The 19691-nt window shown below is 37.7% G+C and overlaps 1 protein-coding gene across 1 annotated transcript in view; it reads left to right on the top strand.

The window, feature by feature from the left end:
- The window catches only part of ZBTB7B (zinc finger and BTB domain containing 7B), a 743831-nt gene that overhangs the window by 699372 nt on the left and 24768 nt on the right, over window positions 1-19691 (top strand). The gene's annotated exons all lie outside the window — the stretch shown is intronic.

Genomic DNA, 19691 nt, shown 5'->3' with positions numbered 1-19691 from the left:
GGACATCCTTGTTTAGTACCCATTAAGGTTTTAAATGAACTTGATAAAAAAAGAACCAATTTTCACAAATGAAAAAGAGTTATTATAAAGATTTGTAATAAGATCTATAAATGTTTCAATAAAAATTATATCCTCTAAGTACTTTAAATAAGGCCAGCTAATAGAATCAAAAGCTCTATTTAAATATAAGCTTATTATTTAACCTTTCTTTCTTATATTTATTAGCTATAGCAATCAAGCAATAGCAATTAAGGTATTTAGTCTAATAATATCATGTACTTTCTTATTTAAAATAAATCCAGCCTGGTCCTCATTTATTAAGTTTGGTAAATATATATTTCAGTCTTTTGGCAAGAATAGACATAAACAGTTTTAATCAACATTTAATCAACATTAAGTAAAAGGGTCTATATTATATCCTCGAACGCTTAAAAAAGCGAATGCTGATTGATTGAACTTTTTCTTTTTGCGAAACTGCAAAATATCGAAGCAGCAGAAACTCAAATTTTTTCCTAGGGAAAGAATTTGGTTGTCCATTTCTGTTGCTTCGGTATTTTCAGTGTTATGGTGGAAAGTTACCGGTCGGATTCAGGTAAGTGTGCGATTGTGTGGATGTGAGTGTTAGGGTGATTTAGGTGAGTTAGAGTTAGGGCTCAGGTTAGGTGTGTGTGCAATTGAGTGGACATGAGGGTTAGGGCGGATTTAAGTGAGTTAGGGTTAGGGAGCGAGTGAGGTGAGTATGCGATAGTGATGGACCTTAGGGTTAGGGTTTGGGTTAAGGTAAGTGGGTAGTTAGTGGTGTGTGCATAGTTTAGTGTAGGGTTAGGTATCAGATTTTAGGTGTATGTGTGTGGATTTCTGTTTGTTTGGTGTGCTTGTGTTGTGTGCATGTGTTTTGGATCAGCGATTTTTTTTTCCTGGGAAAAAAATCGCTGATCTGACAGTTCGAGATTGTAAGCTTTCGCTTAAATTAGGTCGATCAATCAGTGTTCGCTTTTTTAAGCATTCGATGATATAATATAAACCCAAGTAAAGATATAGGTCTACAAGAAGAACAGAGTTTATGATCTTTATCTTTTTTAAGAATGGGAGAAACAAGAGTATAATGCCAAGATGGAGAGATAACTAAAGATGTTTTGACTTTTTCAAATATTCTCAGTGAAAGACATATAATATTATCAGGAATTCATTTATATAATTCTGGAATTTATCCAAGCCATGGTGCCTTATTTATTTTAATATTGCTAATTTGATCTTTTAGTTCCTTTAATAAGGAAAGACTTATCAATATATTTTTTTAGTTCTTTGATTAATTTGTTGTATGTTATTTTTCAGAAAATTATCTGTGGTACCACTATTTTCTAAAGGTATTATTAATACTCTCATAATGACATCTAAAACATTCTAATATATTTTAAGTCAATTACTTCTTTAACTTTTCCCCTTTGTTTACATTTTATTTCTCTGATATGGTTTGTATTTACTTTCTTCTTAGATTTGATAGCTACTTTTTGTAACTTTTAGAATTTAGTATGAATGTAGTTTCCATTTTTCTAATTGTATTGAAATTATATGATGTAGAGTATTTAGGTATATTTGATTTAATTTTTTTAATTCTGAATTTACAGTCTTGTCATTGCATTTCATATTCAATTTTAATTTATCTATGTTAGATTGTAAACTCTTTAATTCTTTATCCCACTCCATTCTTTTGCATAAATACCAATACTTAATTCTTCCATATAGGTACACTTTTAATGCATCCCATAAAATAATTTCTGAACACTTCACCATTATCATTTATTTCAATAAATGTAATTATTTTAAGAACCATTCTTTAAAATATTTTAACTGTGTTCCATAAGCAGGAATTCTTTTGCTAGAAATTAAATTATTGAGCTTTAAGATGATAGTAAATTTTATAGCATTATGATTGGATAAAGGACAAGATGTTATTAGTGTTTCTTCAGTTTTAGAATATAATCCACTTGAAATGAAAACTTTATCAATATTAGTTTGGGTGTCAAATCTGAAGCCGCGGTGGGGCAGCGGTAGCATTGTCACCTCACAGCAAGAGGTTCTCCCATTCGATTCTCGGCTGGAGCACCTTCTGTGTGGAGTGTGCATGTCCTCCCCACGGTCGAGTGGCATTCAAAAGACATGTATGAATGGGCGCACTTTCTTAGATGGTTGGGTGTCGGGCTGGCACCTCAGCACCGTAAAACCTACTGCCAATCATTAGCGGACCAGAGTTCCACTGTGGCAACCCCTAACCGGGAAAAGCCGAAAGAAGAACAACAAGTTTGGGTGCCAAATCTAAAGGAATAGTGTGTGTAGTTTAAGGATTTTGTAGATTTCAAATCATATATGTTATGCATATTTAAATCAGTAACAACATTTGTTTAAGTGTTTAGCTGCTGATGTTAACCTTGGTGCTTATCTATTATTAGTATCCTTATCAGACAATATACAGTTAAAATCTCCTGCAATTATTAATTCACCTGTAGTATGTAAAGTGATAATACCTAGTATTTTCTTAACAATTTTTACTCCATTTCCAGGTATCCAATATGTATTTACAAATGTCTAAAATTGTTTATTAATCTCTACTACTACTAATGTCAGCACACCATCTTTATCAGAGTATAAATTAATGGTTTTAGGTGTAGGTAATGGGTTTTTCCAAAGCATCAGTGTGCCTCTCTTTTTTTATTTGAAATACGAACTTGCTAATACTGTGTAATCTTTAAACAATATTCTATCAACATATTTATTTAGTATATATGTTTCTTGTAGGAAAATTATGTGAGCTTTGTATAAATTTAAATATTTATTTAAACTGTTTCTTTTTAAGGGACTATTGGTACCATTAATATTTAATGAAAGACAATTATATATAGACATGTAAAAAAGAAAAAGACATCAGATCTGGAAGATAATGGGTTAGCACAAAATAAATAAAAACAGTTGTTTAGAAATATTGCTGTGGACAAAATAAGTAAGATTAGTATTAAACATTTAAATTCAAAATCATTTAAACCATCAGTCATGGAATTACAGATTTCTGGTCGGAAGAAAAAATCATCCAAATAACTCACTAACTGATCCATATCAATACCAAGAAAAAAAAGAGACTAAACATATGCTACTACTTCCTAAGTGGAGTATTGTAATTTATAAGTAATAAATAGATGCACACTCATATAAATATCTAGCACTATAAATCAACTTGCATTATGTCCAAATTAGTAGAAAAACAGAAAAAGTAATGACTGGTCATGAGAAATTGCAATCACTCAAAATACTTGGTGAGACAGGAGTTAAAATCCTCAAGCGATGTTTGGTCTTTCTTTGTAACTTACATATCGGGTCTATATCATATACTTGAAATTCCAAAATGTCGAACACCATATGTTCGAACTTGGAATTTTGAATATTGAAATCATTGAATGCTCAGAATAGCGAATTTTTTTCCCAGGGAAAAGTAAGACGTTGTCCGGTTCGATTCTCAACTAAAGCGTCTTCTGAGAAACATACACACAACACAAGCACACTAAAATAAATAAACCACACACATACAGTTAACAAAACCTAACCTCACACTAAACCACACATACGTTACTAACTATCCACTTACCTTAGCCTGCACCCTAACCCTAAGGTCTGTAACTATCACACACATATCCTACGAATCTATACACAAACAAAGCAATAAATACACACACAATTAACAAAACACAACCCTATACTACACCATACATACATTACTAACTATCCATTTACCTTAACCCACACCCTAACCCTAAGGTCCATAACTCTCGCACCACAGTGGAGGAAATAGCAAAGCCACGGAATGGCCCACCAAAATTTTGCCCTAGGTAAGATTTTGATGTTCCGGGGCTTCGCTGTTTTCAACATTCAATGTTTTGGGTTCAACATTTGACGTTCGGCATTTTACGTGTTCGGAATTTTGATATTGACCCTACGTATCATATAGTTTGACCAACATGGTTTGTTGTTAAATTGTTTTTTGTGTGGGCACATAATCACAGAACAATGGTCCTTGCCAAATAACTACTGGTGCCAGACCCAATACTTGGGTAACCATTTAACAGACATTACAGCACTGAAGTATGCATAGGGGGTTGATGGATCCTAATGCGTATAATGATTCTAGTATAATAGGCATTATATCAAAGGATGCTAACATAATATCTAAAATGTGGGTGCACCTAACAGCTTATTTTACTTTGTATGAGTATCTATACTGGCTAAAACAGAGAGGAAGAAAGCATCTCATGGGAAAAGCCAAAAGAATAACAACAAGACAAGGATGGAAAATTTGTGAGAAAAAAAGATATTAGGATTAGTTAAATAAGATTCAATTTCTAGTTTAGATGGTATTGGATATGGATTTAAAAAATAAGTGAATGGCAGTTAAAATGTTCTTGATGGTCTTGAACGAATGAATGACTGATGTTTTTTGTAGACATGAAATTTGTGAAGGTGTGATAAAGTTATTATGAAAAAAGTGGGGAACATATATAGAAAACTGGAGAGCTCTTAACTCTAAACAGTGTTGATTATAAAAAATGTTTATGAAAATTACTCAGATATAATTTGATAATGTGATAAAATAAAATGACATACCTAGAATGTATGGTATGAGAGGAAAACAAAGTCAGGAGATGTTATTTGTTGTGAGGTTGTGGATAACATAAATAAAGGAAAATAATCACAAATTATGATAGGATAGTAGGAGATATAAACAAAGTATTTGGTAGTATAGACTATAACATATTATGGCAGATAAAACTGCAGTGGTGGTGCAGCGGTAGCATTGTTGCCTCACAGTAAGACGTTGTCCGGTTCGATTCTCAACTAAAGCGTCTTCTGTGTGGAGACAAGCATGAATGGGTGTACCTTCGTTGAAGGTTGTGCATCAGGGCTGGCAATTTGGCATGTAAAAATCTACTGCCAATCATTTGCGGACCGGAGTTCTGCTGTGGCGACCCCTAACCGGGAAAAGCCGAAAGAGACAACAACAACAACATTAGATGATCATGGAATTCCAAGAAAAATATTGAAATTATTGCATTTTACTTTCAACAATATAATAAAAAATTTTGGCTGGGTGAGTGACAGAATTGAAGTTCAGTGTGATGTACAGCATGGTTCCCCAGTGAACAAGTTACTGTTTGCACTATTAATGAATGCACTAACAGGTGAATTTTAAAATAGTATGATGGAGGCTGCATATGTGATGTGTGGACAAATTAAATTCCTATATTTTTATTCAACACAGATGATTTAGTATTCATATCAAAAAGTAAGGGCTGGATGAAAGAAGTTTTGATGGCTTTGAGTATGATACTAAAAGTTGCTGGTTTAGAATAAAATAGAGAGAGATGTAAAGGTTTAGGTGATGTGGTAAAAATAGAAGGAATTTATTTTTCTAGGAAAGAAATATCCCTTTTATGTATCATGTTTGAAAAATATGATATAGTTCAAGACCAGTGGAAAAAATTAGTGGAACATTTAAGAGACATATGTATTTTTTAAAAACTTTCAGTATACCTAATGAATTTTGTTGCTTTAGGTAAAATTGCTTAAACAGAAAATGTTTTCATGTTACCTGAACCAGTTGAAAATGACATTATAACTATGATATTTCATTTTCTATGGGGATCCAGCTTAAATTCTGTCAAAATAGGGGTGTTGTATTTACCTGAAAAGGAAGGAGGAACAGGAATTAATAAATCCGATAGTTTATGCTTTCTCTTTATACCTGTGTTGGATATTAGCAAGAAGAGAAGGTGAAAAGATTGTTTCATAAATTCTGAGAATAAAATATGAAAGTTTGGGGGAAATGATGAACATTTTTTAAAAGAAAAATTCTGTAGAAAATGAAGAAATAAAAAAACATCCAGAGAAACTATTAATGTGGAAATTAAATATAGCATAAGTTGCAAAGAAGAGAATGGAACTGAATGATGAAATGTTATACATGTTTTAGATTGTTCATCCCTGGGAAAAAAATGAAATTGATATTTAAAAAATAATGCATAATAGACAAAAGAGATATAAGGATTTGAAAGCATATCAGGACTTTTTAGGGAGACTTTCTTTACATGTTTTCCTTATGAAAGGAAGCATGATGCATAACTTTGTAAGAGTATGGGTTTGTTGTAAAAAATTGAAACTATAGAACATATATTTTTGCAGTGTGAAAGAATGAAAACAATGTGGAACAAAGTGCACAAAGAAAGGCTGCTTTAAGGACTTATTAACAAAGAACACATTAATATGGACATGATTCTCTATGGACATTACCAGAAGCAAGGGCAAAAATGAAAAATACAAAAGTATTTAGCATTTTATGTGTTGTATGATGTGTTAGCAGGAATGAAATTCTGTTTAACAAAAAGTAAGTTTTGTCTGATATATTAAGAAAAATAAGATTGTTGTTGAGAAATACCACCTGTTTAATGTTGTGAGAAATAACATCTGGTTCTTTTTATATATTATAAATAATATGTAAATAATGATGGCTGCATACATGTAAGTATGTAAACTAATGTCTGATTTTTGTAAATAAAGGATCCCTACTCTTTTTGATAAATGCTGTGGGATCATTTACATCTACCTGAGTTACCACCAACTCAGCCAGATGGGTCCTCAGTTTATCATCTCATCCAAAGGACAGCACACTTAGAAGTGCTGCAGTGTTAGTATTAGAAACATTAATCCAACTTCTTAGTGTGGGAATAGTGCTATAGCCTTCTGCGCCATAGGTGTGTGCGCCACCAGTTAAGATACTGACACTGTTTGAACATTTTACACTCTGGTGTTAGTATCAAAAGTATATCTGGTGACATTCTGCCCCATGGCACAGACAGATAAAGCCCTTACTGTACTCTAGAAGATTCATATTCATTTAAGAGCATGGGCACTAGAGGGGACTGACAGGGGGATTATGGGATTAAGCAGTTGATCCCAACTAGCCCTTTTTAGGGTGAAGGAGGCAGCATAGGTTCATTGCAGTAGCAATGCTAAGAGCCTGGTAAGCTCCATGCTGCAAGTAATATGCAACTTGGTCTGGAGTCTGCTTATGCATGGACATGCACATACTCATACCAAAGGCAGCAATTGCATAGCTTGCAAGGTTACCACAGGGCAGTGGAGGTTACGACACAGTTCCTAGCAGCAGTATGATACTGCAACAGCATCCTCGATTTCCTCACCATACCCACACACTGGGTTGGGTTGACCCTGGGGTAGCAAAACCAGGTTTTGTAGACCAGGTGAATAAGGAGAGGAACTGCGGGATTAAAAAAGTGTATCTGTTAGCAATTACTTTATATTGCAATTTTATTAAATTAAATTTTATTAAAGAAAATGGTATTTTTATTTCCAAAAAATATTACTATAATGGTCAAGAAAATAATTATTTCTGAAAACATTCCGGATAGACCCAATACATCAGTGAGTGAATTGATTGTCTATTCAAGGGCTTTCCAGTAATATGTGAGAAGACTGGATAGCACACTGTTATTTTGTGATACTTTGCAATTAGTGCAAATTAAGCATATCATATTTCGCAATATTTCAACACATTAGCATTAATCTACATAACTGTGGGTCTTAGATGACAGCAATGAGAGGCAAAATTGTGTTGCCCTAGCACTGTTTATATGATGGCACCATTTGTTGTTTTAGGCCATGCACCTTTTTATAGTATTAATACAGATATGAAAATATTTCCTTTTTTTTTTTTTTCCATAATAAATTTTTATTGAAATATATTTTCCAAAAACATTACAAAAATACAATAAACATCACACACATAACACACTATAACTACTACAAACCATTTATACAATATCTACATGAAATGCTTCCTATATTTAATATATTCCTAAAATCAGTATCATGCTAATATAATATTGAAGACCTTTTCCCATATTTTCGGGTTATTAATATTTTTGTTAGTTTGTTTCAGAAGTAATTTATGTGCTAGTATATGCTTTATAGCCACAAGCTTAAAATTATTCCATGATGTCTTATGTGGTTCTAGCCAATTTGTGGCTATATAGAGTTTCATCAGCAAAAATATTCATACAAACAATAGTTTGCGATCTGGAAAGCTCTCTTGGAGGAATGTGTAGAATCATAAATTCCCATGACAGTGTAGAACTTTGATAACCCATCTTTTGCAGTTGTACTTTAAGAGAGTTCCAAAGTTTATATACGCATTTACAACTCCAGAACATATGAAGAAGATCCGCTGTTTGATCTGCACAGTATGGACAAATTGGAGAATTCCTAGGGTTAAATTTATGTAATCTAAGATGTGTGTAATATGCATTGTTCCAAATCATCAATTGCGTGTACATCAGTTTTGAAAAGAAACTGATTTCCTAGTTATATCAATTGCTTTTAATATCTGATTGTCTGTTACTGTTACTTTTTACCCAATACTCTGAAAGCAAAATTTTGTCCTGAAATTTCAAATCCTTAATTAATTTATATGCAGTTGCTATAAATTTAGTGTCTTGTTGGATAGCTTGCCACAATTCAGAGCACTTATCCACAAATCCGGCTGCAGGTTTAAAGTTCCTAAAGTAGCTCAAGGCAAGTTCTTTAACTTGTCTCATTATAACAATGTAACTTCTAGGTAGATTCATTTCCTGTCTAATTTGTAAAGCCGATAAGTCAAGTTTATTAAAAACATCAAATAGAGTCAGATTAAGTATTAATGGAAATTTGCTGAGATCGATCAGCTGATTATTTAGTTTAAAATTAGGATTCCTGTGGAAAGGTTGAAGAACCATCATATATTGCAATAAATCTATGGAGATATGAAAATATTTCCAATATTTACGCTTGCTGTGCCAAACAAATATTTATATATCTATCTGAATTTCTTCCATTAGCCACAATGATTTTCTGTTTATTTTTAAGTAATGCCCACTGCTGTCACTTGCCACACCTAACATGATAGCTTCATACACTGTTACTGTATTATTATTATTATGAATATGTAAAATGTCATATTTTCATAACCTATTGCAAACACACCTTAATAACTCCAGCCCTGTACATGTCACACAGACTTTTTCACTGTGCATAGCCAGCAAGTCCAAATTTTAGATGGCCGAAATGTTTGTCAGATTTCTGGTATGCTTTTACTCCTTGTCAGCATTTTTGCCATACTTTTGAGACTAATAAGGTTTATGAAGCATAGTAGTTTTTCACTGGTTGAAGCATAGCTCTCCCCATCATTGAAGGTAATATTTCAGTACAGCTATACCTGCTGGGCAAGGTCCAGATGTACTGTCTAAGTAAGTCAGTAACACTATGCAGGAACCCTATGTTAGAAATTTAAAGTTTCTCCTTAGTAACCTTTGAGGGTATTGTACGAAAAGAAAACAGTAGCATTGATTCCTTTGCTTAACAATAGATCTATGAAAGAGCAAAGCAAATAAGATATATTAATCTCTTTTTCAGTTTTCGAGAAGTCATTGAAAAGGTCCTATGTCACAGTTTGTTGGAGTCATTAAATGGTAATTCTCTGGCCCGTTGCATCAGGAATTGTATCACAAAAGAAAGATCTTAACAGTCCAGATTAGTTCAGATCTGTAACTAAAATTTTCATTGTGTTAAACATAAAGAATCTTCTTAATGCATCTGAAATTCTGCAAGACCCTTGACACCTTGCCTCACATGAAGTTGGTAAGAAATATAAAAGAGGGTGAGTCTCAAAATGATGGTGTGGCTTGGAAACTGGTAAGTAGAAGGAGTAGGTGGTATTAGAGAAGAACAGTCAGATTACATGCCAGTAAGAAGTGAAGCACCTTAGGGTTCATTCTGAAACCAGTCTTATTTATTATATGTATCGGATGTTATATTGCTTGAGGAGAACAAGATTGTTTCCTAGGTGACTGCTAAGCTAATGAAACTAGGGTGGGAGTGTTGTTTTGAGCCTAGCCATGCTTCCCAAGTGTATTCAACAAGTTTTGATACCCTAGGGTTATTTTAAGGGGTTTATGTAGGCTTGGGCATGGGTGGTCATACATTTACAGGCTGCCTCTGTTTACTAAAGACATAGGTGCCAGACCCGGGTTAAATTTCTGATTCCTAAGTCACTGGCCCAACTTTCACCTGAATTGGGTTAGGGAAAAACTCTGCTTCATGTGGATGGGAAGCTGGTTGCAGAAAAGGGGTAGCCTCTGAAACACATACCTTTTCCTCCAACATGTCCTATTTATATTGTAGATGAGGTTTAGGTTCCTAGTTCATGCAGTTCTGATGCTATTTGTTTAGAGTATGTGCAACAGGTCCATCAGAGTGGGATCAGCAGATGCTTTGTAGGCTAGGGATAGATAAACTCTCAGCAGTCTAGAGGAGACCAAGTACAGGGATAGAACTTTGAGGCAGTCTTCATAGAACATGTTTACACCCTGTGTTTTTTCTGAGGAACTTCTGTTGGTAATTCAGTTGTCATATATGTGTGATCAGGTGGGTCTACTACACATGATCAAAATTTCATGACTGAAATTCATTTGACTGAGACCAGAACATCAAAAGTTCGAAACACTGAAAACTCATTTGACTGAAACTCATAACACTGACGCATTAAAGTAAAAGGTATATGCCCTTTTCCCCACTGTAGTGTGATCTTGGAGTTAGTATATATAGTTAGGTGGGGGGCACAGCCCCCTACATTGGGGGGGTGTGGGCATAGCCCCCCACATAATTTAAGCATATATTGTCTTCTGCAAAGAGTTATTCATTGCAGTTACAAGTATCCATCTGTATGTTTAAAATGTATAACGTATGTGGGGGGCTATGCCCCCAACACCCCCCTAACTATATATACTAACTCCAGGATCGCACTACAGTGGGGAAAAGGGCATATACCTTTTACTTTAATGTGTCAGTGTTATGAGTTTTAGTCAAATGAGTTTTCAGTGTTTTGAACTTTTGATGTTCTAGTCTCAGCCAAATGAATTTCAGTCATATGAAATGTTGAGCGTGTGTAGTAGACCCAATCAGGTATGTACCAAAGGGGGCATTATACTCAGTGACTAATCTGACGAGGGCAATGAAACAGTGACATCCTTGGATCTTGATACCATACCCTTGCTGATGTAAATTGTACATCATGGAATTATTTGTTATCATTGTAGACACATGATGTTGAAAGGCCAGGTCACTGTCTAGATGCATTCCCAAATACCTGGCCATTGGCTTTACTATTACAAGTCTATTATCAATATGGTAGTTTCCACGGGTAGTGTCTTCCCAAAAGATACTGTTATGCATTTTGTGGCATTGAATTTTAGGCTGTAGTTCTGGCACCAGTTATTAATCTGTATCAGGCCTTCTTGGATGCTTTTTTCCCTTTGAGGGATTCTATGACTGTGTGTTTCATCATCCAGAGGCCTTTGATGCTGACCTTGACTCCAGAGAAGTAGATGCTGAAAAGAAGCAGCATCAGGACAGATTTATGAAGGATTCTGCTATCAGATGGCCTCTTTTTGGAGGTAGATATGTCTTAGCTTTTTGGGTCATATCTGTGAACAAGCTGACTATCCAGTGGATAACATGGGGGGTTCTACCCAATTGATGATGGAGATGGTCTCCGCAGAGACATCTGGTGGTAGATGTCATATGAGTTAAAAATTGTAAACCTGTGCACTTTAGAAGTAGGAATTCACAAAAAATGAACAGTCCTGGTGGATTATGTTAAACAGGACAAGGGTGGAAAAGGATTTATAAGTAGTAAATCATGACTATCCTAATTCATGCTATGCAGTGTGAAAAGAAAATGGATTCCAAAGACGATGAAGCTGTCTTTCCAGTGTGTAGGGAATTGGTATTGACATAACTTGAATACAGTATTTATTTCTGGGAGCCATATAGATAAAGGAAATTAAGTTGCTTCAACCTCTGCAATATGTGGTTTCTGAAATATAGGGAGAGGGCTAGGATATTTGAGAAGAACAGAAAAAGGATGCTTGATTGGACACCATCATTGTTAGGGAAAAGTTGAAATGGGAGGACTGAGAATGGAGCTATAGCATGTTTTTTTTTTTTCCAAGTGAGACATGAGAAAATATTAAAAGCACCATTGGGTTCAATGTACTGCCAACAAAACCACTTAGACCACCAGGTTGTCATACCTGTGAACTATTAAAAACTTTAATAAAATAAAACAAAAAATATGACATGAACGCATAAAAGCATATACAACTCAAAAACTGTAGTTTAAATGGACAAGCACTTTTGGGTACACCCCCTTCATCAGATTCATCCATTCAATGTGGAGTAATCACATATAAAGAAACCAGCAACCAGTCAATGAAATGGTCTCCGCCCATTCAAAATTGGCCTAATAGGAATCACACAGTTGACAGTAGGTGAATTGTCAGCCTGTAATTCTGCTATTCAATTAGATTCCATCATCATGTACAACAGCTTGGTGGTCTACATGGTTTTGATGGCAGTTGAATTATCTATTTACCACAGTGGACCTTTAATACTAGTTGGTCTCATTTGTGTTGCTGTTGGGTTCTATGTACAAAAGAGAGGTAACGAGACTTTTTAGAAGGTGTTGATGAGGAAATAGAGGGGGCACTTGTAGTACAGAATTGGACATGAAAGTAATGCAGTTATGCAGAGCCCTCATGCTGATGGATAAGACTGTGGACTTAAAGTTGTAGGGCCAGAGACCAGATGAAATTCTGTGTACAGGATAGGTATTGAACATATTGTTAACAAATAGCTTCACTGAAAAACATCTGCCAGTTGTAGTTTAAAAACTTAATGTATACGAAAGATTCTTGCTTAGAAACAGTGGTCATCATTTAATGTGCTTTTGTTATGCAGGAGAAGGGGGAATTGTGAGTTTATGTTGCTTAGACCTTGGAGATGCAGAGAAAGGAGGATGAGATGCAGTGTTTTTAGTTACAAAACACATTAAACAGTTTAAAATTATTGCCTTGGCCCTTTAGCAGTCACAGTTTCTGTTAATAAGTGCTATTAGTTCCTGCAGATGGTCACTCGAGGTGTTTTTCTGTATGGATACCTCCCACAACACGAGAGCTCTGTCTCTATAGTGTTTAATGATGATTCAAAATGGCATCAAAGAAAGACCCTACAGATCTATTTAATGCCTGGAGTTTTGTAGATCTAACAAGTAATTTCAATCTAAATATGACAGGTCTGTCAAAAAAAAAAGTACAGATTCTTCCAGGACCTTTGACAAATGACACAGATGTACATGCAAGATCATAAGATCATAGGTAGTTACAAAGCTAATGGCCCTTTTTAAACCTAGCCATTCATGCCCTAATTTTCCCAATTGTCAATTACTATGGGCAATAATATTTTTTGTATATGCCTGTGCCTTAGGGCATTTACAAAAAGTTCCTATCCATAAGGGCCACAGGGGACAAGCGAGTGGTGAATTTGTGATTTCCCATCCATTGGTCCAAACTGCATATGAATAAGCTTAGGGAAGAGCTTTGTTTCACATGAATGGAGAGTCTGTTCCAGTGAAGGGATGACCTCTGAGACACACATCTGTCTTTCACATGTCTTGTTTATGTCACAGATGAAGTTTAGAGCCTTATATAGGTAATTCTAATGCTGTCTGATTTGCAAATGTGCTGCAGATCCATCAGGGCTTGATGAGAGAATGCCTTGTAAGTTAGGCATGGCTCATCTCTCAGTAGTCTGTAGGAGACTGAGTACAGAGACAGGACTTTGAGGGAGTCTGCATAGGACATATTAATTTCAGCCTGAATTCCTTTAGTGAGGAACCTGTATGGCTGCTCCAGCTGTTGCAAATACCTGGTCAGGTACATGCCGAATGGTGCATTGTACTCAAATATTGGTCTAATGAGGGCTGAGTATAGTGGGATTATGATCTCCTTAGATCTGGATGTCATGTCCTTACTTGTAAGTTGCACCATGTAGAATGATTTTATTACTGCCATGGACACATTGTGATCAGAGTTCAGGTTACTGTCAACCTGGGTGCCAAAATTTCTTACCAGTGGGTCTACTCTTAGGGAAGTGCTACCAGTGTTGTTATTTGCAAGTGTGGTCCTATTCCCATAGCATATAATTATGCATTTTTTTCATTGAGCTTTCAGTCATGGTTCTGGCACCAGTTTTGTCTGTGTCAAACCTTCCTAGAGAGGATATCTACATCATTGGTGGATTCAGTGATTGCACCCAGCTTGCAGACATCAGCAAATTTGGTCAGCCAAAGGCCCTTAACATTTGCCTTAACTTCAGAGAAGTATATTCCAAACAGGAAAGGTCCCAGGACAAAGTCCTGTGGGACACCACTAGTTACAGGCCTCTTGGTGGAGGTGAATTCCCCCAACCTAACTTCATGTGCCTGATCGGTGAACCATTTCGCTATCCATTAGGTGACATATGGATTTATACCTAAATTTGTGAGTTTGTCTATAATACCTGAGTGAGGTATTTTGCCAAATGCCTTTGCAAAGACAAAGTAAGCAGTATGCACCATTTTGCCCTCATCCATGGCTCTAGTGACCTTCTCGGAGAAGTCCACCAGTTTAGTAGGCATGACCTGCCCTTGACAAAACTGAATTGGGATAGTTCCAGTGTTTGAAGATTTTCTCTGTCTTTGTTTATCAGATCCACAATAATTCCTTCCATGGCCTTGCATATAAGACTAGTCAAACTTATGGATCTGTAGTTTCCTTGGTCTGCTGCTGGTCCACTTTTGTGAAGAGGGAAGATGGTTGCAGATGTTCATCGTGTTTCACTGTTGCAGTCATAACCCTATGGTTCTCCCATGCCGGCAGGCAGCCCTCAGTCGGCCAGAATCCCAAAGTCTGGGTCCAGCGTCGGCTGTTCAACCATGCTCCCTGACATCAGAGCACCAGGAGTACAAAGATGACAGCCGACGCCATCTTCTCCAGTCTTTCTTGCCATGCAGTGATAGCAGTTCGCAAGTGCCGGTCGGCTGACTCCTGACGATTTTTTCTGATAAACTTTAGTCCGAAGATTTTCTTCTCCACTCAAATCTAAGTACCCCGTTGGGGAAACTTTTTTCTTGCTCCACTCCGATGTCAGAAAAAGTTAATAATTGTATTTCATTTGGGAAGCAAATACCTCATAAGGATTTTCATTCTTACTGTATTCCTTGCTTAGGCCCTGACCACGACGTAGCTAGTTGTCGGTTTTGTGCTAGATTCAATCAACGTACAATTAAGCGAAGGTACGATTTTGCTTTTCATTACTTCGGTAAGTGCTTTAACTACAAAATGTCGTCGGATACGGTTCCGGTTACCGGAGTTCACAAACATCGCAAGGATAAAGACAGGCCTCCGAGGTCCAAATCTGATGATAGCTCACAAGTGGAGCCATCGTCAGGTTCGGCCATCGTCAGTGAGGTGCTTTTGCAGCCCCTGTCATTGGCCATTTCAGAACCGATGGCCAAAACGGACTCTCATGAGGAGCCAACCAGGCCTTTAAATATTTCTATTGCAGGACCTTCGGACAATGCTCCTTCGGATGGGTCCGGAGCTGCTGTGCAGGTACCGGCTTCCGAAGGGGTTTTCAGGCCTACTCAGCTTCTAATAAAGGCAAAGCCAAAGACAAAGGCAAAGACTCCTTCTAAATCAAAGACTGCAACACAGGCCTCTTCTGAACCGGCTCCCAAGTCACAGAAACAGTTACTCAAGATGGCGGAGGATTTACTTACTATAATTAGGGGTTCACATCCCCCTCCAGATAAAAGGCCAAGGCAGGATGTTTATTATGATTCCTCTGATCAGGCTTCTGCTTCCTCAGTTTCTTCTTCTGACCAGGAATATTCTTTCCCTCCTTATGAGGATTCTGATGCTGAGGAATCCATTCCTTCAGCTTCTCCCCCTGAGGATTTCTCTTTTGGGGAAACTTTGCATGAAATGAGGGAACATTTCCACTGGGAAGGACAGGAGTATTCGGAATCTAAGAAAAGACTGAGGGATTTTCTTCTTCTCTCCCAACATAGACCCCTGGCTTTTCCTCCTGTTTTGGATATTGTAGATGATGCCTTTTCGGAGGCTAACTTAACCCCTGACTCTTTTCCTCCTGCTCCTGTTAAGCCTGATAGATATTACAGGGTTCCTGATTCCCACCAGTTTTTATACAAGAACCCTTCTGCTGACCCTGAAACCATTTCTCAGGGTCCTAAGGGAGTTAAGGCCACTTCTGCCAAAAATCCCATTCCTACTGAAAAGGATTCTCGATCCTTAGAAAGATGGGGCAAAAAGGTGTACACTTCTGCTACTTTGTCCATTAGGGCTTTAAACTGTCAGTTTCATATGCTGAAATACCAGCAATTTCTCTTGTCTGTTTTAAAACAAAAGCTTACTTCCATTTCTGCCTGTGCAGATGATAAGGAATTACATGACTTATTGCATGCCACTGAACAAGTTGGGAAGCATGGTTTACACTGTGGATTTGATGCCTTGGAGGCTTCTTGTAGGGCTGCGGCCTCCGGCACAGTCATTAGAAGGCATGCATGGCTAAAGGAACAAAATTTGCCTGAACAAGTAAAGGCTAAATTATTGGATGCTCCTGTTCAGCATAATGTTTTGTTTGGATCAAAAGCTGAAGAGGTGATTAAAAAGATGGAGGATAAGGCGAAATCCATGCAAACAGTTAAAGATTTCTTACAAGTACAGCCACCTAGATTTAGCAGGAATTGGCCTTCAAAAAATTGGTCCTTTCCCACTTCAGACAGGCCTCAGAGGGGTAGATATAGATGCTCCAGAGGAAGGCCTCAAACACAAGCTTCTTATAGACCAAGACAGTGGACTGTTTCCACCCCTAGGGGAGGAGAGGAGAGGGCAGGTCACAAACTCAAAGGAAACAAACTCAATGACTCCCTCTGTTGGGCTACAGGAACTTCTTGCCTGGAAGCCCCTCTCTGAGGAAAACTCTCTCTTTTTTATCAAAATTGGACTCAAATAACCCAAGACAAGTGGGTTTTGGATGTATTTTTAAGAGGTTACAAATTCCATTTTCATACCTTGCCAAGGCCAAGCAGATGGCCAGACCTTCCAAAACATCAGTGGACGGAGGCCTTAAACCAGGTGCAAGCTCTTTTGGCTATGAATGCCATAGAACTGGTTCCACCTTCAGAGATGGGAAAAGGTTTTTACTCAAGGCTCTTTCTAGTCCTAAGGAAGCAAAACTCATGGAGACCCATTCTGGATCTGTCGGTCTTGAACAACTTTCTAGAGATTCCAAGATTCAAGATGCTTACTCTACAGCAGCTACTTCCAATGCTGTCCAAAGATGCATGGATGGTAACTCTGGATTTAAAGGAGGCATATTTACACATTCCCATCAGGCAGGATCGCAGAAAATACCTCAGGTTCAAGGCTGGATTGAGGCACTTTCAATTCTCTGCGCTGCCCTTTGGATTGTCTACTGCGCCCAGGGTCTTCACCAAATGCCTGGCTCCAGTAGTAGCTTACTGCAGACTCAAGGGAATTCAAATTTACCCTTATCTGGACGATTGTCTAATTCAGGCAGACAGCAAGGATGCCTTACTCCAGCATCTAGAATTTGTACAGAACCTCCTCAAGTTCCTGGGATTCTCTATAAACATAAAAAAGTCAAATTTGACACCATCACAACAGATAACTTTTCTGGGTGCTCTTCTAAACACCACAACCCAGATGGCATTTCTGACATCCGAAAAACAATTACAGCTGGCTTCAACTTTCAAAACCTTGGCAACTTTAACTCAACTATCTGCAAGGAAATTCCTGCAGGCTTTGGGTTACATGGCCTCCTGCATCCTTCTCGTACCATATGCAAGACTACACATGAGGAAAATACAGTGGTACCTAAAAAGTGTATGGTCTCAGCATTGCCACAGTTTAGACATACTGATCTCCGTCCTTCCTTGCCTTCAAAAGGAATTTCTTTGGTGGTCCAGGGCATGTGCTCTAAACAAAGGGAAACCCTTCCGTCTGCCTCCTGCCACTTAGATTCTAACCACGGACGCCTCGGATTATGCTTGGGGAGCCCATTTTCAGGGCAACTGTCTGCAGGGCCTTTGGACAAAGGATCAAAAGCACCTGCATATCAATTTAAAGGAAATGTTAGCCGTTCAGAAAGCTCTATTGGCCTTCATGAATCTTTTACAACCAGGACAACTACTAATACGGACAGACAAAACCACAGTTTTGTGGTACATAAACAAGCACGGGGGATCTCATTCCTACCCCTTTGCAGACTAGCCATGGATCTATGGAACACAGCTCTAACTTGCAATCTGGATCTTCAAGCTCAGTTTCTACCAGGGAAACAAAACTTCCTGGCAGACAGTCTGAGCAGAAACCTTTCGGATACACACGAGTGGATGCTGGACACCAAAATATTCAGGATGATAACAGCAGTCTGGGGATGTCCTCACATAGACCTCTTTGCATCCCATCTCAGTCATCAACTACAGAATTTTTGCACCAGGTCTTTCCACAGAGAAGCTTGGAAAGTGGATGCCCTGTCATTCAGTTGGAGGAACCTCTCGGGATATGCCTTTCCACCTCTTCCTCTTCTTCCACGGGTCGTATTGAAGATAAAACAGGACAAGCCCAAGATGATAATCTTGCTGGCTCCAAATTGGCCTCAGCAGTTGTGGTATCCAACTCTAAAAAACCTATGTCTGGAGCCCCCTTGGGTTTTACCTCAGTCTCCGAACCTTCTGTGCTAACATCAGGGTCAGGTTCTACACTCTCATGTCAGAACTCTCAGCCTGGCGGCCTGGTTAATCCAGGGCCTTTGATTTCTTCTTTCCTACCCAAGCAGGTTATGGATGTCATTTTAGAAGCCAGACGTCCTAGCAATAGAAAATCTTATGCAGGAAAATGGAAAAGATTTTGTTCCTGGATGCAGGCTCAGGATTCTGATCCTCTTCTTCCTAACATTACCTTAATTTTACTTTACTTGACAGATCTCTTACAAGGGTCTCTCTTTCTCTTCCATTAAGATACACGCCTCTGCTATTTCTGCTCATTATAATACAGACCCTCCCATCTTTTCCCACCAGCTCATGAGACAGTTTCTCAGAGGAGCTAAGAACTTAAGACCTCCTAGATCTCCTCCCATTCCTGCTTGGGATCTCAACTATGTTTTGGAAAAACTAACCTTGCCTCCTTTTGAGCCTGCTGCCTCTTCTGACATTAAGTTTTTATCCTGGAAGACAGCTATCTTGTTAGCCCTAACCTCTGCCAGGAGAGTTTCTATGGCTGTGGAACCTTATATTATTTTTCATCAAGACAGGGTATCTTTGAGGACTAATCCTACCTTCATGCCTAAGGTGGTTTCCAAAGTGGCTTTAAATCAAACTATCCACTTGCCAACCTTTTTCCCCACTCCTCAAAATAAAGGAGAAAGGATCTTACATTCCTTGGATGTACACAGACAACTACGTTTTTACCTGGACAGAACTAAGGACATCAGAAAATCAGAACAATTGTTTGTTTCTTATGCTTCAAGTTCCCAAGGTAAAGCCATTTCAAAACAGACCATTTCTAAATGGATTGCTCATGGAATCAGATTTTGTTATTCACACCATGGAAAGCAAATTCCAGGGAGTATACGGACTCATTCCACCAGAGCAGCTGCCACTTCTGCGGCCT

Source organism: Protopterus annectens, chromosome 8.part0 (assembly GCF_019279795.1).
Source record: "Protopterus annectens isolate FY-2018-M chromosome 8.part0, PAN1.0, whole genome shotgun sequence".
Classification (NCBI taxonomy): Eukaryota; Metazoa; Chordata; order Ceratodontiformes; family Protopteridae; genus Protopterus; species Protopterus annectens.
The sequence above is the reverse complement of the archived record's forward strand: the minus strand, read 5'-3'. Positions and strand labels throughout refer to the sequence as shown.